The 23,678-nt window shown below is 33.0% G+C and overlaps 1 long non-coding RNA gene across 2 annotated transcripts in view; it reads right to left on the reverse strand.

Moving 5' to 3' along the window:
* The window catches only part of LOC143250300 (uncharacterized), a 136,081-nt gene that overhangs the window by 57,717 nt on the left and 54,686 nt on the right, over positions 1 to 23,678 (reverse strand). For both annotated transcript variants that reach the window (XR_013028131.1, XR_013028133.1), the window contains exon 3: positions 81 to 107. This is a non-coding gene — a long non-coding RNA (uncharacterized LOC143250300). The remainder of the gene's footprint in view (positions 1 to 80; positions 108 to 23,678) is intronic.

Below are 23,678 nucleotides of genomic sequence, written 5' to 3' on the forward strand. Positions count from 1 at the left end.
TAGTTGAAAAAACTTATGAATGGCAAATCCTAAAACACACTATGAAAATTAAAGCTTAACTTCAAGCAGCTTTATCTTACCTCAGTTATATACCTCACCTACAGTTCCTGAAATAAATAACAGTTTCAGAATTGTTGTAACCAGTATTAAGAATTCCACTTATATTGTATCAAAAATTATATCTAAAAAGTCTCATTTCTAAAGAAAAAACAAATACATAATAATGAATTCCTTTGAATTTGTAGAAAGAATAAAACATATTATTTTAAATCAAAAGTTTCGTCCAGTATCAATTTTCACTAAAGTATTCGTTAAAAGTCATCGTGTTTTTTGAAAAAAAATCTCAAAGAAAATAATAACTCGTTTTTACAAATAATGACTATAACTAACTTGTATGTGGTGACACCTCTTTTTTACAAATAATAACTATAACTAACTTGTATGTGGTGACACCTCTTTTTTACAAATAATGACTATAACTAACTTGTATGTGGTTAAACTCGTTTTTACAAATAATGACTATAACTAACTTGTATGTGGTGAAACTCGTTTTTACAAATACTGACTATAACTAACTTGTATGTGGTTAAACTCGTTTTTACAAATAATGACTATAACTAACTTGTATGTGGTTAAACTCGTTTTTACAAATACTGACTATAACTAACTTGTATGTGGTGAAACTCGTTTTTACAAATACTGACTATAACTAACTTGTATGTGGTGAAACCTCTTATTTACAAATAATGACTATAACTAACTTGTATGTTGTGAAACCTCTTTTTTCAAAATTATTAAAAATTTATAAACATAACGAAAAAAAGAACAGAATATCAGTGTTAGCATAATGCAGAAACAAAGTGTAGAGAATATCAGAGTCTGAATGGTGCAGAAACAAAGTGTACACAATATCAGTATTAGCATGTTGTAGAAACAAAGTGTAAAGAATATCAGTTTTAGCATGGAAAAAAACAAGGTATAAAGAATATTAGAGTTAGAATGGAAGAGAAACAAAGTGTAGAGAATATCAGTGTTAGCATGAAGAAGAAACAAAATGTAGAGAATATCAGTGTTAGCATGGTGCAGAAACAAAGTGTAGAGAATATCAGTATTAGCATGGTGCACAAATAAAGTGTAGAGAATATCAGTGTTAGCATGGAGCAGAAACAAATTGTAGAAACTATCAATGTTAGCATGGTGCAGAAACAAAGTGTAGAGAATATCAGTGTTTACATGAAGCAGATACAAAGTATAGAGAAAATCAGTGTTACAATGGAAGTGAAACAAAGTATAGAACATACTAGTTTTAGCATGGTGCAGAAACAAAGAATAGAGTATCAGTGTTACCATGGTGCAGAAACAAAGTGTAGAAAATATCAGTGTTAGCATGAGGCAGAAACAAAGTGTAGCGAATGTTAGTGTTAGCATGGAGCAGAAACAAAGTGTAGAGAATATCAGTGTTAGCATGTGCAGAAAACAAATAAAGAAAATATAAGTGTTACCATGGTGCTAAAACAATGTGTAGAAAATATCAATGTTAGCATTGTGCAAAATCTAAGCATAGAATATCATTGCTAGTATGGTGCAGAAACAAGGTGTAGAGAATATCAATGTTCGCATGGTGCAGAAACAAAAAATAGAATATAAGTGTTAGAATGGTGCAGACACAAAGTGTAGAGAATATCAGTGTTAGTATGGTGAAGAAACAAAGTGTAGAGAATATCAGTGTTAGCATTGGGTAGAAACAAAGTGTAGAGAGTATCAGTGTTAGCATGCTGCAGAAACAAAGTATAGGGAACATCAGTATTAGAATAGAACAGAAACAAAGTTTGAGAACATCAGTGTTAGAATGAAACAGGAAAAAGTATAGACATTCTCAGTGTGAGCATAAAAGATAAACAACGTATAGACAATATCAGTGTTAGCATGGCTCAGAAACAATATCTAGAATATATCAGTGTTAGCATGGTGCAGAAACAAAGTGCTGCGAATATCAAAGTTAGAATGGAACAAAAACAAAGTAGAGAGAATACCAGTTTTAGCACGTAAAAAAGTATAGGAAATATCAGTGTTAGAATGGAAGAGAAACAAAGTGTAGAGAATATCAGTGTTAGCATGGTGCAGAAACAAAGTTTAACAAATATCAGAAGTAGCAAGGATCAGAAACAAAATGTAGTAAATATCAGTATTAGCATGGTACAGATATAAAGTGTAGAGAATATCAGTGTTAGCATGGTGCAGAAACAAAGTGTACTAAATATTAGTGTTACCATTGTGCAGAAACTAAGAATAGAATATAAGTGTTAGAGTGGTGCAGACACAAAGTGTAGAGAATATCAGTGTTAGCATAGTGCAGAAACAAAGTGTAGACAATATCAGTGTTAGTATGGTGCAGAAACAAAGTGTAGGAAATATCAGTTTTAGTATTCTTTACAAACAATGTGTAGAGAATATCAGTGTTATTATGGAACAGAAACAAAGTATAGAGAATAAAGGTGTCAGCATGGCGCAGAGACAAAATATTTAGAATATCAGAGTTTGAATGGAACAGAAACAAAGTGTAAAGAAAATCAGTCTTTGTATGGAACAAAAAAGTGTGTAGAATATCAGTGTTTGCATGGTACAGAAACAAAGTGTAGAGAATATCAGTGTTAGCATGGAGCAAAAACAATGTGTAGAAAATATCAATGATACCATTGTGTAGAAACTAAGAATAGAATATAAGTGTTAGAGTGGTGCAGACACAAAGTGTAGAGAACATCAAAATTAGCATGGTGCAGAAACAAAGTGCAGCGAATATCAAAGTTAGAATGGAGCAAAAACAAAGTAGAGAGAATAACAGTTTTAGCACGAAAAAAGTATAGGGAATATCAGTGTTAGAATGGTAGAGAAACAAAGTGTAGAGAATATCAGTGTTAGTTTGGTGCAAAAACAAAGTGTAGAGAATATCAGTGTTAGCATTGTGCAGAAACTAAGAATAGAATATCAGTGCTAGTATAGTGCAGAAACAAAGTCTAGAGAACAACAGAGTTAACATGTGCAGAAACAAAGTCTAGAGAATATCAGTGTTACCCTGGTGCAGAAACAAAGTGTAGAGAATATTAATGTTCGCATGGTGCAGAAACAAAGTTTAGAAAATATCAGTGGTAGCAAGGATCAGAAACAAAATGTAGTAAATATCAGTGTTAGAATGGAAGAGAAACAAAGTGTAGAGAATATAAGTGTTAGTTTGGTGCAGAAACAAAGTGTAGAGAATATCAGTGTTAGCATGGTGCAGAAACAAAGTTTAGAAAATATCAGTGGTAGCAAGGATCAGAAACAAAATGTAGTAAATATCAGTATTAGCATGGTACAGAAACAAAGTGTAGAGAATATCACTGTTAGCATGGTGCAGAAACAAAGTGTATAGAATATGAATGTTAGCCTGGTGCAGAAACAAAGAATAGGATATCAGTGTTAGCATGGTGCAGAAACAAAGTGTAGTAAATATCAGTGTTAGCATAGTGCAGAAACAAAGTGTACAGAATATCAGTGTTAGTATGGTGCAGAAACAAAGTGTAAAGAATATCAATGTTAGCATGGTGCAAAAACAATGTGTAGAAAATGTCAATGATACCATTGTGTAGAAACTAAGAATAGAATATCAGTGCTAGTATGGTGCAGAAACAAAGTGTAGAGAACATCAGAATTAACATGGTGCAGAAACAAAGTCTACAGAATATCAGTGTAAGCCTGGTGCAGAAATAAAAAATAGAATATAAGTGTTAGAGTGGTGCAGACACAAAGTGTAGAGAATATCAGTGTTAACATAGTGCAGACACAAAGTGTAAACAATATCAGTGTTAGTATGGTACAGAAAAAAGTGTAGAGAATATCAGTGTTAGCATTGGGTAGAAACGAAGTTAGAGAATATAAAGGTTGGCATGGTGCAGAAACAAAGAATAGAATATCAGTAGCATGGTGCAGAAACAAAATGTAGAAAATATCAGTTTTAGTATTGTTTACAAACAATGTGTACACAATATCAGTGTTAGTATGAAACAGAAACAAAGTATAGAGAATATAGGTGTCAGCATGGTGCAGAGACAAAATATTTAGAATATCAGAGTTTGAATGGAACAGAAACAAAGTGTAAAGAAAATCAGTCTTTGTATGGAACAAAAAAGTATAGAGAACATCAGTATTAGAATAGAACAGAAAAAAGTATTGAGAAAATCGATGTTAGAATGAAACAGAAAAAAATATAGACATTCTTAGTGTAAGCATAAAAGAGAAACAACGTATAGACAATATCAGTTTCATCATGGCTCAGAAATAATATCTAAAAGATATCAGTGTTAGCATGGTGCAGAAACAAAGTCTAGAGAATATCAGTGTTAGCCTGGTGCAGAAACAAAGTGTAAAGAATATCAATGTTCGCATGGTGCAGAAACAAAAAATAGAATATAAGTGTTAGAGTGGTGCAGAAACATAGTGTAGAGAATATGAGTGTTAGTATTGTGCAGAAACAAAGTGTAGAGAAAATCAGTGTTAGCATGGAGCAAAAACAAAGTGTAGAGAATATCACTGTTCGCATGCGGCAGAAACAAAGTTTAGAGAATATCAATGTTAGCATGGAGCAGAAACAAAGTGTAGAGAATATAAATGTTAGCATGGTGCAGAAACAAAGAATACAGTATCAGTAGCATGGTGCAGAAACGAAATGTAGAAAATATCAGTTTTATTATTGTTTACAAACAATGTGTAGAGAATATCAGTGTTAGTATGGAACAGAAACAAAGTGTAGAGAAAATTAGTGTTAGAAAATTGCAGAAACAAAAATGTAGAGATTATCAATGTTTGCATGGTGCAGAAACAAAATGTAAAGAATATCAGTGTTAATATCTGGCAGAAACAAAGTGTAGAGAATATTATTGTCAGCATAGAGAAGAATCTAAGTGCAGAACATTACAGTGTTACCATGGTGCAAAATCAAAGTGTAGAAAATACAAATGTTAGCATTGTGCAGAAATAAACAAAAGAATATAAGTGTTAGCATTGTGCAGACACAAAGTGTATAGAATATCAGTGTTAGCATGGTGCAGTAACAATGTGTAGAGAATATAAGTGTTAGTATGGTGCTGAAACAAAGTGTAGACAATATCAGTGTTAGCATTGGGTAGAAACAAAGTGTAGAGACTATCACTGTTAGCATGGAGCAGAAACAAAGTGTAGAGAATATCATTGTTCGCATGGTGCAGAAACAAGAAATAGAATATCAGTGTTAGCATAGTGCATACAGAAAATGTAGAGAATATCAGTGTTAGCAAAGTGCAGAAACAAAATATAAAGAATATCATTGTTAACATGATGCAGAAACAAAGTGTAGAGAATATCAATGTTAGCATGGTGCAGAAAAAAAATAGAATATCAGTGTTATCATGGTGCAGAAACAAAGTGTAGACAATATCAGTGTTAGCATTGGGTAGAAACAAAGTGTAGAGACTATCACTGTTAGCATGGAGCAGAAACAAAGTGTAGAGAATATCATTGTTCGCATGGTGCAGAAACAAGAAATAGAATATCAGTGTTAGCATAGTGCATACAGAAAATGTAGAGAATATCAGTGTTAGCAAAGTGCAGAAACAAAATATAAAGAATATCATTGTTAACATGATGCAGAAACAAAGTGTAGAGAATATCAATGTTAGCATGGTGCAGAAAAAAATAGAATATCAGTGTTATCATGGTGCAGAAACAAAGTGTAGATAATATCAGTGTGAGTAAGAACAGAGACAAAAAAATATAGATAATATCAGTGTTAGCAAAAACCAGAAACAAAGTGTAGAGAATATCAGTATTAGCATGCTGCAGACACAAAATGTAGAGAGTGTCAGTGTTAGCCTGGTGCAGAAACAATGAGTAGATAATATGAGTGTTAGCATGGAGCAGAAACAACGTGGAGAATATCAATGTTCGCATGGTGCACAAACAAAGTGTAGAGAAAATCAGTGTTAGCATTGTTTAGAAACAAAGTGTAGATAATATCAAAGTGAGTAAGAACAGAGACAAAAAAAATATAGATAATATCAGTGTTAGCAAGAACCAGAAACAAAGTGTAGAGAATATCAGTATTACCATGCTGCAGGCACAAAATGTAGAGAATATAAGTGTTAGCATTGGGTAGAAAATAAGCGTAGAGAGTATCAGTTTTAGCGTGGTGCAGTAACAATGTGTAGAGAATATAAGTGTTAGCATGGTGCAGAAACAAAGAACAGAATATCAGTGTTACATGATGCAGAAAGAAAGTGTAGAGAAAAACCATTTTTAGCATGGAACAGAAACAAAGTATTGAGAATATCAGTGTTAGAATGGAATAGAAATAAAGTATACACAATATCAGTGTTAGCATGGTGCAAAAAAAAGGTTTAGAGAATAACAATTTTATAATTGTACAGAAACAAAGTGTAAAGAATATCAGTGTTAGCATGGTGCAGTAACAAAGATAAGAGAATATCAGTGTTAGTGTGGTGCAGATACAAAGTGTAGATAATATCAATGTTAGTATTAACAGAGACAAAGTGTATAGAATATCAGTGTTAGTATAAAACAGAAACAAAGTGTAGAGAATATCAGTGTTAGAAGGGTGCAGAAACAAAGTGTAGAGAATATCAATGTTTCAATGGTGCCGAAAATAAGTGTAAAGAATATCAGAGTTAGCATGGTGCAAAAACAAGGTGTAGAGAATATGTGTGTTAGCATAGTTTCGAAACAAAGAACAAAATACCAGTGTTTGCATGATGCAGAAAGAAAGTGTAGAGAATATCATTGTTAGCATGGTGCAGATACAAAGTGTAGAGAATATCAGTGTTAGTTTGAACAGAAACAAAGTATAGAGATAATTAGTGTCAGCATGGTGCAGAGGCAAAATATTTAGAGTATCAGTGTTAGAATGGAACAGAAAGAAAGAGTAGAGAATATCAGTGTTAGTATATAACAGAAAAAAGTGTAAACAATATCAGTGTTAGATAGGAACCAGAAACAAAGTGCAGCGAATATCAGTGTTAGTATGGAACAGAAACAAAGTGTAGAGAGAATTAGTGTTAGAAAAGTGCAGAAACAAAGTGTAGAGATTATCAATGTTAGCGTGGTGCAGAAATAAAGTGTAGAGAATATCAGAGTTAGCATGGTGCAGATACAAAGTGTAGAGAATATAATTGTTAGCATGGTGCAAATACAAAGTGTAGAGAATGTAAATGTTAGCATGGTGCAGAAACAAAAATAGAATGTCAGTGTTAGCATGGTACAGAAACAAAGTGTAGAGAACATAAGTGTTAGCATTTTGCATAAACAAAGTGTGGAGAATATCAGTGATAGTATGATACAGAAACAAAGTGTAGATAGTATCAATGATAGTAAGAACAGAGAAAAAGTGTAAATAATATCAGTGTTAGCAGGAACCAGAAACAAAGTGCAGCGAATATCAGTGTTAGTATGGAACAGAAACAAAGTGTAGAGAGAATTAGTGTTAGAAAAGTGCAGAAACAAAAATGTACATATTATCAATGTTCGCATGGTGCAGAAACAAAATGTAAAGAATATCAGTGTTAATATCTTGCAGAAACAAAGTGTAGAGAATATTAGTGTCAGCATAGAGAAGAATCTAAGTGCAGAACATTACAGTGTTACCATGGTGCAAAATCAAAGTGTAAAAAATACAAATGTTAGCATTGTGCAGAAATAAAGAAAAGAATATAAGTTTTAGCATAGTGCAGAAAAAATGTGTACAGAATATTAGTGTTAGCATGGAGCAGTAACAAAGTGTAGAGAATATCAATGTTGGCATTGGGTAGAAACAAAGTGTAGAGAATATCAGTGTTTTTATGGTGCGGAAACAAAGTGTAGACAATATCAGTGTTAGCATGGTGAAGAAACAAAGTGTAGATAATATTAATGTGAGTAAGAACAGAGACAAAAATACAAATAATATCAGTGTTAGCAAAAACTAGAAACAAAGTGTAGAGAATATCAGTATTAGCATGCTGCAGACACATAATGTAGAGAATATCAGTGTTAGCATGAAACAGAAACAAAGTATAGGGAACATTACTATTAGAATAGAACAGAAACAAAGTATTGAGATAATCAGTGTTAGAATGGAACAGAAAAAGTATAGACATTCTCAGTGATAGCATAAAAGAGAAACAAGGTATAGACAATATCAGTGTAAGTGTGGTGCACAAACAAAGTGTACAGAATATCAATGTTCGCATGGTGCAGAAACAAAAAATAGATTATAAGTGTTAGAATTGTGCAAACACAAAGTGTAGAGAATATCAGTGTTAGCATACTGCAGAAACAAAGTGTAGAGAATATCAGTGTTAGTATGGTGTAGAAACAAAGTGATGAGAATATCAATGTTAGCATTGGGTAGAAACGAAGTGTAGAGAATATCAGTGTTAGCCTGGCGCAGAAACAATGTGTTTGAGAATATGAGTGCTAGTATGGTGCAGAAACTAAGTGTAGAGAATATCAGTGTTAACTACGGTAGAAACACAATGTAGAGAGTATCAATGTTAGCATGGAGCAGAAACAAGGAACAGAATATCAGTGTTAGCATAGTGCAGAAACAAAGTGTAGACAATATCAGTGTTAGTATGGTGCAGAAACAAAGTGTAGGAAATATCAGTTTTAGTATTCTTTACAAACAATGTGTAGAGAATATCAGTGTTATTATGGAACAGAAACAAAGTATAGAGAATAAAGGTGTCAGCATGGCGCAGAGACAAAATATTTAGAATATCAGAGTTTGAATGGAACAGAAACAAAGTGTAAAGAAAATCAGTCTTAGTATGGAACAAAAAAAGTGTGTAGAATATCAGTGTTTGCATGGTACAGAAACAAAGTGTAGAGAATATCAGTGTTAGCATGGAGCAAAAACAATGTGTAGAAAATATCAATGATACCATTGTGTAGAAACTAAGAATAGAATATAAGTGTTAGAGTGGTGCAGACACAAAGTGTAGAGAACATCAAAATTAGCATGGTGCAGAAACAAAGTGCAGCGAATATCAAAGTTAGAATGGAGCAAAAAAAAGTAGTAGAGAATAACAGTTTAGCACGAAAAAAGTATAGGGAATATCAGTGTTAGAATGGTAGAGAAACAAAGTGTAGAGAATATCAGTGTTAGTTTGAATTGCAAAACAAAGTGTAGAGAATATCAGTGTTAGCATTGTGCAGAAACTAAGAATAGAATATCAGTGTTAGTATAGTGCAGAAACAAAGTGTAGAGAACAACAGAGTTAACATGTGCAGAAACAAAGTCTAGAGAATATCAGTGTTACCCTGGTGCAGAAACAAAGTGTAGAGAATATTAATGTTAGCATGGTGCAGAAACAAAGTTTAGAAAATATCAGTGGTAGCAAGGATCAGAAACAAAATGTAGTAAATATCAGTGTTAGAATGGAAGAGAAACAAAGTGTAGAGAATATAAGTGTTAGTTTGGTGCAGAAACAAAGTGTAGAGAATATCAGTGTTAGCATGGTGCAGAAACAAAGTTTAGAAAATATCAGTGGTAGCAAGGATCAGAAACAAAATGTAGTAAATATCAGTATTAGCATGGTACAGAAACAAAGTGTAGAGAATATCACTGTTAGCATGGTGCAGAAACAAAGTGTATAGAATATGAATGTTAGCATGGTGCAGAAACAAAGAATAGGATATCAGTGTTAGCATGGTGCAGAAACAAAGTGTAGTAAATATCAGTGTTAGCATAGTGCAGAAACAAAGTGTACAGAATATCAGTGTTAGTATGGTGCAGAAACAAAGTGTAAAGAATATCAATGTTAGCATGGTGCAAAAACAATGTGTAGAAAATGTCAATGATACCATTGTGTAGAAACAAGAATAGAATATCAGTGCTAGCATGGTGCAGAAACAAAGTGTAGAGAACATCAGAATTAACATGGTGCAGAAACAAAGTCTACAGAATATCAGTGTTAGCCTGGTGCAGAAACAAAAAATAGAATATAAGTGTTAGATGGTGCAGACACAAAGTGTAGAGAATATCAGTGTTAACATAGTGCAGAAACAAAGTGTAAACAATATCAGTGTTAGTATGGTACAGAAAAAAAGTGTAGAGAATATCAGTGTTAGCATTGGGTAGAAACAAAGTTAGAGAATATAAAGGTTGGCATGGTGCAGAAACAAAGAATAGAATATCAGTAGCATGGTGCAGAAACAAAATGTAGAAAATATCAGTTTTAGTATTGTTTACAAACAATGTGTACACAATATCAGTGTTAGTATGAAACAGAAACAAAGTATAGAGAATATAGGTGTCAGCATGGTGCAGAGACAAAATATTTAGAATATCAGAGTTTGAATGGAACAGAAACAAAGTGTAAAGAAAATCAGTCTTTGTATGGAACAAAAAAGTATAGAGAACATCAGTATTAGAATAGAACAGAAAAAAGTATTGAGAAAATCGATGTTAGAATGAAACAGAAAAAAATATAGACATTCTTAGTGTAAGCATAAAAGAGAAACAACGTATAGACAATATCAGTTTCATCATGGCTCAGAAATAATATCTAAAAGATATCAGTGTTAGCATGGTGCAGAAACAAAGTCTAGAGAATATCAGTGTTAGCCTGGTGCAGAAACAAAGTGTAAAGAATATCAATGTTCGCATGGTGCAGAAACAAAAAAATAGAATATAAGTGTTAGAGTGGTGCAGAAACAAAGTGTAGAGAATATGAGTGTTAGTATTGTGCAGAAACAAAGTGTAGAGAAAATCAGTGTTAGCATGGAGCAAAAACAAAGTGTAGAGAATATCACTGTTCGCATGCGGCAGAAACAAAGTTTAGAGAATATCAATGTTAGCATGGAGCAGAAACAAAGTGTAGAGAATATAAATGTTAGCATGGTGCAGAAACAAAGAATACAGTATCAGTAGCATGGTGCAGAAACGAAATGTAGAAAATATCAGTTTTATTATTGTTTACAAACAATGTGTAGAGAATATCAGTGTTAGTATGGAACAGAAACAAAGTGTAGAGAAAATTAGTGTTAGAAAATTGCAGAAACAAAAATGTAGAGATTATCAATGTTTGCATGGTGCAGAAACAAAATGTAAAGAATATCAGTGTTAATATCTGGCAGAAACAAAGTGTAGAGAATATTATTGTCAGCATAGAGAAGAATCTAAGTGCAGAACATTACAGTGTTACCATGGTGCAAAATCAAAGTGTAGAAAATACAAATGTTAGCATTGTGCAGAAATAAACAAAAGAATATAAGTGTTAGCATTGTGCAGACACAAAGTGTATAGAATATCAGTGTTAGCATGGTGCAGTAACAAAGTGTAGAGAATATAAGTGTTAGTATGGTGCAGAAACAAAGTGTAGACAATATCAGTGTTAGCATTGGGTAGAAACAAAGTGTAGAGACTATCACTGTTAGCATGGAGCAGAAACAAAGTGTAGAGAATATCATTGTTAGCATGGTGCAGAAACAAGAAATAGAATATCAGTGTTAGCATGGTGCATACAGAAAATGTAGAGAATATCAGTGTTAGCAAAGTGCAGAAACAAAATATAAAGAATATCATTGTTAACATGATGCAGAAACAAAGTGTAGAGAATATCAATGTTAGCATGGTGCAGAAAAAAAATAGAATATCAGTGTTATCATGGTGCAGAAACAAAGTGTAGACAATATCAGTGTTAGCATTGGGTAGAAACAAAGTGTAGAGACTATCACTGTTAGCATGGAGCAGAAACAAAGTGTAGAGAATATCATTGTTCGCATGGTGCAGAAACAAGAAATAGAATATCAGTGTTAGCATAGTGCATACAGAAAATGTAGAGAATATCAGTGTTAGCAAAGTGCAGAAACAAAATATAAAGAATATCATTGTTAACATGATGCAGAAACAAAGTGTAGAGAATATCAATGTTAGCATGGTGCAGAAAAAAAATAGAATATCAGTGTTATCATGGTGCAGAAACAAAGTGTAGATAATATCAGTGTGAGTAAGAACAGAGACAAAAAATATAGATAATATCAGTGTTAGCAAAAACCAGAAACAAAGTGTAGAGAATATCAGTATTAGCATGCTGCAGACACAAAATGTAGAGAGTGTCAGTGTTAGCCTGGTGCAGAAACAATGAGTAGATAATATGAGTGTTAGCATGGAGCAGAAACAACGTGGAGAATATCAATGTTCGCATGGTGCACAAACAAAGTGTAGAGAAAATCAGTGTTAGCATTGTTTAGAAACAAAGTGTAGATAATATCAAAGTGAGTAAGAACAGAGACAAAAAATATAGATAATATCAGTGTTAGCAAGAACCAGAAACAAAGTGTAGAGAATATCAGTATTACCATGCTGCAGGCACAAAATGTAGAGAATATAAGTGTTAGCATTGGGTAGAAAATAAGCGTAGAGAATATCAGTTTTAGCGTGGTGCAGTAACAATGTGTAGAGAATATAAGTGTTAGCATGGTGCAGAAACAAAGAACAGAATATCAGTGTTACATGATGCAGAAAGAAAGTGTAGAGAAAAACCATTTTTAGCATGGAACAGAAACAAAGTATTGAGAATATCAGTGTTAGAATGGAATAGAAATAAAGTATACACAATATCAGTGTTAGCATGGTGCAAAAAAAAGGTTTAGAGAATAACAATTTTATAATTGTACAGAAACAAAGTGTAAAGAATATCAGTGTTAGCATGGTGCAGTAACAAAGATAAGAGAATATCAGTGTTAGTGTGGTGCAGATACAAAGTGTAGATAATATCAATGTTAGTATTAACAGAGACAAAGTGTATAGAATATCAGTGTTAGTATAAAACAGAAACAAAGTGTAGAGAATATCAGTGTTAGAAGGGTGCAGAAACAAAGTGTAGAGAATATCAATGTTTCAATGGTGCCGAAAATAAGTGTAAAGAATATCAGAGTTAGCATGGTGCAAAAACAAGGTGTAGAGAATATGTGTGTTAGCATAGTTTCAGAAACAAGAACAAAATACCAGTGTTTGCATGATGCAGAAAGAAAGTGTAGAGAATATCATTGTTAGCATGGTGCAGATACAAAGTGTAGAGAATATCAGTGTTAGTTTGAACAGAAACAAAGTATAGAGATAATTAGTGTCAGCATGGTGCAGAGGCAAAATATTTAGAGTATCAGTGTTAGAATGGAACAGAAAGAAAGAGTAGAGAATATCAGTGTTAGTATATAACAGAAAAAAGTGTAAACAATATCAGTGTTAGATAGGAACCAGAAACAAAGTGCAGCGAATATCAGTGTTAGTATGGAACAGAAACAAAGTGTAGAGAGAATTAGTGTTAGAAAAGTGCAGAAACAAAGTGTAGAGATTATCAATGTTAGCGTGGTGCAGAAATAAAGTGTAGAGAATATCAGAGTTAGCATGGTGCAGATACAAAGTGTAGAGAATATAATTGTTAGCATGGTGCAAATACAAAGTGTAGAGAATGTAAATGTTAGCATGGTGCAGAAACAAAAATAGAATGTCAGTGTTAGCATGGTACAGAAACAAAGTGTAGAGAACATAAGTGTTAGCATTTTGCATAAACAAAGTGTGGAGAATATCAGTGATAGTATGATACAGAAACAAAGTGTAGATAGTATCAATGATAGTAAGAACAGAGAAAAAGTGTAAATAATATCAGTGTTAGCAGGAACCAGAAACAAAGTGCAGCGAATATCAGTGTTAGTATGGAACAGAAACAAAGTGTAGAGAGAATTAGTGTTAGAAAAGTGCAGAAACAAAATGTACATATTATCAATGTTCGCATGGTGCAGAAACAAAATGTAAAGAATATCAGTGTTAATATCTTGCAGAAACAAAGTGTAGAGAATATTAGTGTCAGCATAGAGAAGAATCTAAGTGCAGAACATTACAGTGTTACCATGGTGCAAAATCAAAGTGTAAAAAATACAAATGTTAGCATTGTGCAGAAATAAAGAAAAGAATATAAGTTTTAGCATAGTGCAGAAAAATGTGTACAGAATATTAGTGTTAGCATGGAGCAGTAACAAAGTGTAGAGAATATCAATGTTGGCATTGGGTAGAAACAAAGTGTAGAGAATATCAGTGTTTTTATGGTGCGGAAACAAAGTGTAGACAATATCAGTGTTAGCATGGTGAAGAAACAAAGTGTAGATAATATTAATGTGAGTAAGAACAGAGACAAAAATACAAATAATATCAGTGTTAGCAAAAACTAGAAACAAAGTGTAGAGAATATCAGTATTAGCATGCTGCAGACACATAATGTAGAGAATATCAGTGTTAGCATGAAACAGAAACAAAGTATAGGGAACATTACTATTAGAATAGAACAGAAACAAAGTATTGAGATAATCAGTGTTAGAATGGAACAGAAAAAGTATAGACATTCTCAGTGATAGCATAAAAGAGAAACAAGGTATAGAAAATATCAGTGTAAGTGTGGTGCACAAACAAAGTGTACAGAATATCAATGTTCGCATGGTGCAGAAACAAAAAATAGATTATAAGTGTTAGAATTGTGCAAACACAAAGTGTAGAGAATATCAGTGTTAGCATACTGCAGAAACAAAGTGTAGAGAATATCAGTGTTAGTATGGTGTAGAAACAAAGTGATGAGAATATCAATGTTAGCATTGGGTAGAAACGAAGTGTAGAGAATATCAGTGTTAGCCTGGCGCAGAAACAATGTGTTTGAGAATATGAGTGCTAGTATGGTGCAGAAACTAAGTGTAGAGAATATCAGTGTTAACTACGGTAGAAACACAATGTAGAGAGTATCAATGTTAGCATGGAGCAGAAACAAGGAACAGAATATCAGTGTTACCATGATGCAGAAAGAAAGTGTAGAGAACATCATTATTAGCATGGTGCTGATGCAATGTGTAGAGAATATCAGTGTTAGTTTGGAACAGAAACAAAGTATAGAGAATATTAGTGACAGCATGGTGCAGAAGCAAAATATTTAGAATATCAGTGTTAGAATGGAACAGAAACAAAATGTAAAGAATATCAGTGTTAGTATATAACAGAAAAAAAGTTTAAACAATATCAGTGTTAGCATGTTACAGAAACAAAGTATAAGGAACATAAGTGTTAGCGTAAAACAGAAATAAAGTATAAACAATATCAGTGTCAGAATGGAACAGAAACAAAGTGTAGAGAATGTCAGGGTTAGCATGGTGCAGAAACAAAAATAGAATGTCAGTGTTAGAATGGTGCAGAAACAACGTGTAGAGAACATCAGTGTTAGCATTTTCCAGAAACAAAGTGTGGAGAATATCAGTGATAGCATGATGCAGAAACAAAGTGTAGAGAATGTAAATGTTAGCATGGTGCAGAAACAAAGAACAAAATACCAGTGTTTGCATGATGCAGAAAGAAAGTGTAGAGAATATCATTGTTAACATGGTGCAGATACAAAGTTTAGAGAATATCAGTGTTAGTTTGAACAGAAACAAAGTATAGATAAAATTAGTGTCAGCATGGTGCAGAGGTAAAATATTTAGAGTATCAGTGTTAAAATGGAACAGAAAGAAAGAGTAGAGAATATCAGTGTTAGTATATAACAGAAAAAAGTGTAAACAATATCAGTGTTAGCATGGAACAGAAACAAAGTGCAGAAATATCAGGTTAGCATGGTGCAGAAACAAAAATAGAAAATCAGTCTTAGCATGGTGCAGAAAAAAAGTGTAGAGAACATCAGTGTTAGCATTTTGCATAAACAAAGTGTGGAGAATATCAGTGATAGCATGATACAGAAACAAAGTGTAGATAGTATCAATGTTAGTAAGAACAGACACAAAGTCTAAATAATATCAGTGCTAGCAGGAACCACAAACAAAGTGCAGCGAATATCAGTGTTAGTATGGAACAGAAACAAAGTGTAGAGAAAATTAGTGTTAGAAAATTGCAGAAACAAAAATGTAGAGATTATCAATGTTTGCATGGTGCAGAAACAAAATGTAAAGAATATCAGTGTTAATATCTGGCAGAAACAAAGTGTAGAGAATATTATTGTCAGCATAGAGAAGAATCTAAGTGCAGAACATTACAGTGTTACCATGGTGCAAAATCAAAGTGTAGAAAATACAAATGTTAGCATTGTGCAGAAATAAACAAAAGAATATAAGTGTTAGCATTGTGCAGACACAAAGTGTATAGAATATCAGTGTTAGCATGGTGCAGTAACAATGTGTAGAGAATATAAGTGTTAGTATGGTGCTGAAACAAAGTGTAGACAATATCAGTGTTAGCATTGGGTAGAAACAAAGTGTAGAGACTATCACTGTTAGCATGGAGCAGAAACAAAGTGTAGAGAATATCATTGTTCGCATGGTGCAGAAACAAGAAATAGAATATCAGTGTTAGCATAGTGCATACAGAAAATGTAGAGAATATCAGTGTTAGCAAAGTGCAGAAACAAAATATAAAGAATATCATTGTTAACATGATGCAGAAACAAAGTGTAGAGAATATCAATGTTAGCATGGTGCAGAAAAAAAATAGAATATCAGTGTTATCATGGTGCAGAAACAAAGTGTAGACAATATCAGTGTTAGCATTGGGTAGAAACAAAGTGTAGAGAATATCACTGTTAGCATGGAGCAGAAACAAAGTGTAGAGAATATCATTGTTCGCATGGTGCAGAAACAAGAAATAGAATATCAGTGTTAGCATAGTGCATACAGAAAATGTAGAGAATATCAGTGTTAGCAAAGTGCAGAAACAAAATATAAAGAATATCATTGTTAACATGATGCAGAAACAAAGTGTAGAGAATATCAATGTTAGCATGGTGCAGAAAAAAATAGAATATCAGTGTTATCATGGTGCAGAAACAAAGTGTAGATAATATCAGTGTGAGTAAGAACAGAGACAAAAAATATAGATAATATCAGTGTTAGCAAAAACCAGAAACAAAGTGTAGAGAATATCAGTATTAGCATGCTGCAGACACAAAATGTAGAGAGTATCAGTGTTAGCATGGTGCAGAAACAATGAGTAGATAATATGAGTGTTAGCATGGAGCAGAAACAACGTGGAGAATATCAATGTTCGCATGGTGCACAAACAAAGTGTAGAGAAAATCAGTGTTAGCATTGTTTAGAAACAAAGTGTAGATAATATCAAAGTGAGTAAGAACAGAGACAAAAAATATAGATAATATCAGTGTTAGCAAGAACCAGAAACAAAGTGTAGAGAATATCAGTATTACCATGCTGCAGGCACAAAATGTAGAGAATATAAGTGTTAGCATTGGGTAGAAAATAAGCGTAGAGAGTATCAGTTTTAGCGTGGTGCAGTAACAATGTGTAGAGAATATAAGTGTTAGCATGGTGCAGAAACAAAGAACAGAATATCAGTGTTAGCATGATGCAGAAAGAAAGTGTAGAGAATACCATTTTTAGCATGGAACAGAAACAAAGTATTGAGAATATCAGTGTTAGAATGGAATAGAAATAAAGTATACACAATATCAGTGTTAGCATGGTGCAAAAAAAAGGTTTAGAGAATAACAATTTTATAATTGTACAGAAACAAAGTGTAAAGAATATCAGTGTTAGCATGGTGCAGTAACAAAGATAAAGAGAATATCAGTGTTAGCATGGTGCAGATACAAAGTGTAGATAATATCAATGTTAGTATTAACAGAGACAAAGTGTATAGAATATCAGTGTTAGTATAAAACAGAAACAAAGTGTAGAGAATATCAGTGTTAGAAGGGTGCAGAAACAAAGTGTAGAGAATATCAATGTTTCAATGGTGCCGAAAATAAGTGTAAAGAATATCAGTGTTAGCATGGTGCAAAAACAAGGTGTAGAGAATATGTGTGTTAGCATAGTTTCGAAACAAAGAACAGAATACCAGTGTTTGCATGATGCAGAAAAGAAAGTGTAGAGAATATCATTGTTAGCATGGTGCAGATACAAAGTGTAGAGAATATCAGTGTTAGTTTGAACAGAAACAAAGTATATAGAGATAATTAGTGTCAGCATGGTGCAGAGGCAAAATATTTAGAGTATCAGTGTTAGAATGGAACAGAAAGAAAAGAGTAGAGAATATCAGTGTTAGTATATAACAGAAAAAAGTGTAAACAATATCAGTGTTAGATAGGAACCAGAAACAAAGTGCAGAGAATATCAGTGTTAGTATGGAACAGAAACAAAGTGTAGAGAATTAGTGTTAGAAAGTGTGCAGAAACAAAGTGTAGAGAATTATCAATGTTAGCGTGGTGCAGAAATAAAGTGTAGAGAATATCAGAGTTAGCATGGTGCAGAATACAAAGTGTAGAGAATATAATGTTAGCATGGTGCAAATACAAAGTGTAGAGAATGTAAATGTTAGCATGGTGCAGAAACAAAAATAGAATATCAGTGTTAGCATGGTACAGAAACAAAGTGTAGAGAACATAAGTGTTAGCATTTTGCATAAACAAAGTGTGGAGAATATCAGTGATAGTATGATACAGAAACAAAGTGTAGATAATATCAATGATAGTAAGAACAGAGAAAAAGTGTAAATAATATCAGTGTTAGCAGGAACCAGAAACAAAGTGCAGCGAATATCAGTGTTAGTATGGAACAGAAACAAAGTGTAGAGAGAATTAGTGTTAGAAAAGTGCAGAAACAAAATGTACATAATATCAATGTTCGCATGGTGCAGAAACAAAATGTAAAGAATATCAGTGTTAATATCTTGCAGAAACAAAGTGTAGAGAATATTAGTGTCAGCATAGAGAAGAATCTAAGTGCAGAACATTACAGTGTTACCATGGTGCAAAATCAAAGTGTAAAAAAAAAATACAAATGTTAGCATTGTGCAGAAATAAAGAAAAGAATATAAGTTTTAGCATAGTGCAGAAAAATGTGTACAGAATATCAGTGTTAGCATGGAGCAGTAACAAAGTGTAGAGAATATCAATGTTGGCATTGGGTAGAAACAAAGTGTAGAGAATATCAGTGTTTTTTATGGTGCGGAAACAAAGTGTAGACAATATCAGTGTTAGCATGGTGAAGAAACAAAGTGTAGATAATATTAATGTGAGTAAGAACAGAGACAAAAATACAAATAATATCAGTGTTAGCAAAACTAGAAACAAAGTGTAGAGAATATCAGTATTAGCATGCTGCAGACACATAATGTAGAGAATATCAGTGTTAGCATGGTGAAACAGAAACAAAGTGTAGAGAACATCACTATTAGAATAGGAACAGAAACAAAGTGTAGAGATAATCAGTGTTAGAATGGAACAGAAAAAGTATAGACATTCTCAGTGATAGCATAAAAGAAACAAGGTATAGACAATATCAGTGTAAGTGTGAGTGCACAAACAAAGTGTACAGAATATCAATGTTAGCATGGTGCAGAAACAAAAAATAGAATATAAGTGTTAGCATTGTGCAAACACAAAGTGTAGAGAATATCAGTGTTAGCATACTGCAGAAACAAAGTGTAGAGAATATCAGTGTTAGTATGGTGCAGAAACAAAGTGATGAGAATATCAATGTTAGCATTGGGTAGAAACAAAGTGTAGAGAATATCAGTGTTAGCATGGCGCAGAAACAATGTGTTTGAGAATATGAGTGCTAGTATGGTGCAGAAACAAAGTGTAGAGAATATCAGTGTTAACTACGGTAGAAACACAATGTAGAGAGTATCAATGTTAGCATGGAGCAGAAACAAGGAACAGAATATCAGTGTTACCATGATGCAGAAGAAAGTGTAGAGAACATCATTATTAGCATGGTGCAGAAACAAATGTGTAGAGAATATCAGTGTTAGTTTGGAACAGAAACAAAGTATAGAGAATATTAGTGACAGTGAGTGCAGAAACAAAATATTTAGAATATCAGTGTTAGAATGGAACAGAAACAAAATGTAAAGAATATCAGTGTTAGTATATAACAGAAAAAAAAAGTTTAAAGAATATCAGTGTTAGCATGTTGCAGAAACAAAGTATAAGGAACATAAGTGTTAGCATAAAACAGAAACAAAGTATAAACAATATCAGTGTCAGAATGGAACAGAAACAAAGTGTGTAGAGAATATCAGTGTTAGCATGGTGCAGAAACAAAAATAGAATGTCAGTGTTAGAATGGTGCAGAAACAACGTGTAGAGAACATCAGTGTTAGCATTTTCCAGAAACAAAGTGTGGAGAATATCAGTGATAGCATGATGCAGAAACAAAGTGTAGAGAATGTAAATGTTAGCATGGTGCAGAAACAAAGAACAAAATACCAGTGTTTGCATGATGCAGAAAGAAAGTGTAGAGAATATCATTGTTAGCATGGTGCAGATACAAAGTTTAGAGAATATCAGTGTTAGTTTGAACAGAAACAAAGTATAGATAAAATTAGTGTCAGCATGGTGCAGAGGTAAAATATTTAGAGTATCAGTGTTAAAATGGAACAGAAAGAAAGAGTAGAGAATATCAGTGTTAGTATATAACAGAAAAAAGTGTAAACAATATCAGTGTTAGCATGGAACCAGAAACAAAGTGCAGCAAATATCAGGGTTAGCATGGTGCAGAAACAAAAATAGAAAATCAGTCTTAGCATGGTGCAGAAAAAAAGTGTAGAGAACATCAGTGTTAGCATTTTGCATAAACAAAGTGTGGAGAATATCAGTGATAGCATGATACAGAAACAAAGTGTAGATAGTATCAATGTTAGTAAGAACAGACACAAAGTCTAAATAATATCAGTGCTAGCAGGAACCACAAACAAAGTGCAGCGAATATCAGTGTTAGTATGGAACAGAAACAAAGTGTAGAGAAAATTAGTGTTAGAAAATTGCAGAAACAAAAATGTAGAGATTATCAATGTTTGCATGGTGCAGAAACAAAATGTAAAGAATATCAGTGTTAATATCTGGCAGAAACAAAGTGTAGAGAATATTATTGTCAGCATAGAGAAGAATCTAAGTGCAGAACATTACAGTGTTACCATGGTGCAAAATCAAAGTGTAGAAAATACAAATGTTAGCATTGTGCAGAAATAAACAAAAAAGAATATAAGTGTTAGCATTGTGCAGACACAAAGTGTATAGAATATCAGTGTTAGCATGGTGCAGTAACAATGTGTAGAGAATATAAGTGTTAGTATGGTGCTGAAACAAAGTGTAGACAATATCAGTGTTAGCATTGGGTAGAAACAAAGTGTAGAGAATATCAGTGTTAGCATGGAGCAGAAACAAAGTGTAGAGAATATCATTGTTCGCATGGTGCAGAAACAAGAAATAGAATATCAGTGTTAGCATGGTGCATACAGAAAATGTAGAGAATATCAGTGTTAGCAAAGTGCAGAAACAAAATATAAGAATATCATTGTTAACATGATGCAGAAACAAAGTGTAGAGAATATCAATGTTAGCATGGTGCAGAAAAAAAATAGAATATCAGTGTTATCATGGTGCAGAAACAAAGTGTAGACAATATCAGTGTTAGCATTGGGTAGAAACAAAGTGTAGAGACTATCACTGTTAGCATGGAGCAGAAACAAAGTGTAGAGAATATCATTGTTCGCATGGTGCAGAAACAAAGAAATAGAATATCAGTGTTAGCATAGTGCATACAGAAAATGTAGAGAATATCAGTGTTAGCAAAGTGCAGAAACAAAATATAAAGAATATCATTGTTAACATGATGCAGAAACAAAGTGTAGAGAATATCAATGTTAGCATGGTGCAGAAAAAAAATAGAATATCAGTGTTATCATGGTGCAGAAACAAAGTGTAGATAATATCAGTGTGAGTAAGAACAGAGACAAAAAATATAGATAATATCAGTGTTAGCAAAAACCAGAAACAAAGTGTAGAGAATATCAGTATTAGCATGCTGCAGACACAAAATGTAGAGAGTGTCAGTGTTAGCCTGGTGCAGAAACAATGAGTAGATAATATGAGTGTTAGCATGGAGCAGAAACAACGTGGAGAATATCAATGTTCGCATGGTGCACAAACAAAGTGTAGAGAAAATCAGTGTTAGCATTGTTTAGAAACAAAGTGTAGATAATATCAAAGTGAGTAAGAACAGAGACAAAAAATATAGATAATATCAGTGTTAGCAAGAACCAGAAACAAAGTGTAGAGAATATCAGTATTACCATGCTGCAGGCACAAAATGTAGAGAATATAAGTGTTAGCATTGGGTAGAAAATAAGCGTAGAGAGTATCAGTTTTAGCATGGTGCAGTAACAATGTGTAGAGAATATAAGTGTTAGCATGGTGCAGAAACAAAGAACAGAATATCAGTGTTAGCATGATGCAGAAAGAAAGTGTAGAGAATACCATTTTTAGCATGGAACAGAAACAAAGTATTGAGAATATCAGTGTTAGAATGGAATAGAAATAAAGTATACACAATATCAGTGTTAGCATGGTGCAAAAAAAAAAAGGTTTAGAGAATAACAATTTTATAATTGTACAGAAACAAAGTGTAAAGAATATCAGTGTTAGCATGGTGCAGTAACAAAGATAAGAGAATATCAGTGTTAGTGGTGCAGATACAAAGTGTAGATAATATCAATGTTAGTATTAACAGAGAGACAAAGTGTATAGAATATCAGTGTTAGTATAAAACAGAAACAAAGTGTAGAGAATATCAGTGTTAGAAGGGTGCAGAAACAAAGTGTAGAGAATATCAATGTTTCAATGGTGCCGAAAATAAGTGTAAAGAATATCAGTGTTAGCATGGTGCAAAACAAGGTGTAGAGAATATGTGTTAGCATAGTTTCAGAAACAAAGAACAGAATACCAGTGTTTGCATGATGCAGAAAAGAAAGAAATGTAGAGAATATCATTGTTAGCATGGTGCAGATACAAAGTGTAGAGAATATCAGTGTTAGTTTGAACAGAAACAAAGTATAGAGATAATTAGTGTCAGCATGGTGCAGAGGCAAAATATTTAGAGTATCAGTGTTAGAATGGAACAGAAAGAAAAGAGTAGAGAATATCAGTGTTAGTATATAACAGAAAAAAAGTGTAAACAATATCAGTGTTAGATAGGAACCAGAAACAAAGTGCAGCGAATATCAGTGTTAGTATGGAACAGAAACAAAGTGTAGAGAGAATTAGTGTTAGAAAAGTGCAGAAACAAAGTGTAGAGATTATCAATGTTAGCGTGGTGCAGAAATAAAGTGTAGAGAATATCAGAGTTAGCATGGTGCAGATACAAAGTGTAGAGAATATAATTGTTAGCATGGTGCAAATACAAAGTGTAGAGAATGTAAATGTTAGCATGGTGCAGAAACAAAAAATAGAATATCAGTGTTAGCATGGTACAGAAACAAAGTGTAGAGAACATAAGTGTTAGCATTTTGCATAAACAAAGTGTGGAGAATATCAGTGATAGTATGATACAGAAACAAAGTGTAGATAGTATCAATGATAGTAAGAACAGAGAAAAAAAGTGTAAATAATATCAGTGTTAGCAGGAACCAGAAACAAAGTGCAGCGAATATCAGTGTTAGTATGGAACAGAAACAAAGTGTAGAGAATTAGTGTTAGAAAAGTGCAGAAACAAAATGTACATATTATCAATGTTCGCATGGTGCAGAAACAAAATGTAAAAGAATATCAGTGTTAATATCTTGCAGAAACAAAGTGTAGAGAATATTAGTGTCAGCATAGAGAAGAATCTAAGTGCAGAACATTACAGTG

Source organism: Tachypleus tridentatus, chromosome 5, assembly GCF_004210375.1.
Source record: "Tachypleus tridentatus isolate NWPU-2018 chromosome 5, ASM421037v1, whole genome shotgun sequence".
NCBI lineage: Eukaryota > Metazoa > Arthropoda > Merostomata > Xiphosura > Limulidae > Tachypleus > Tachypleus tridentatus.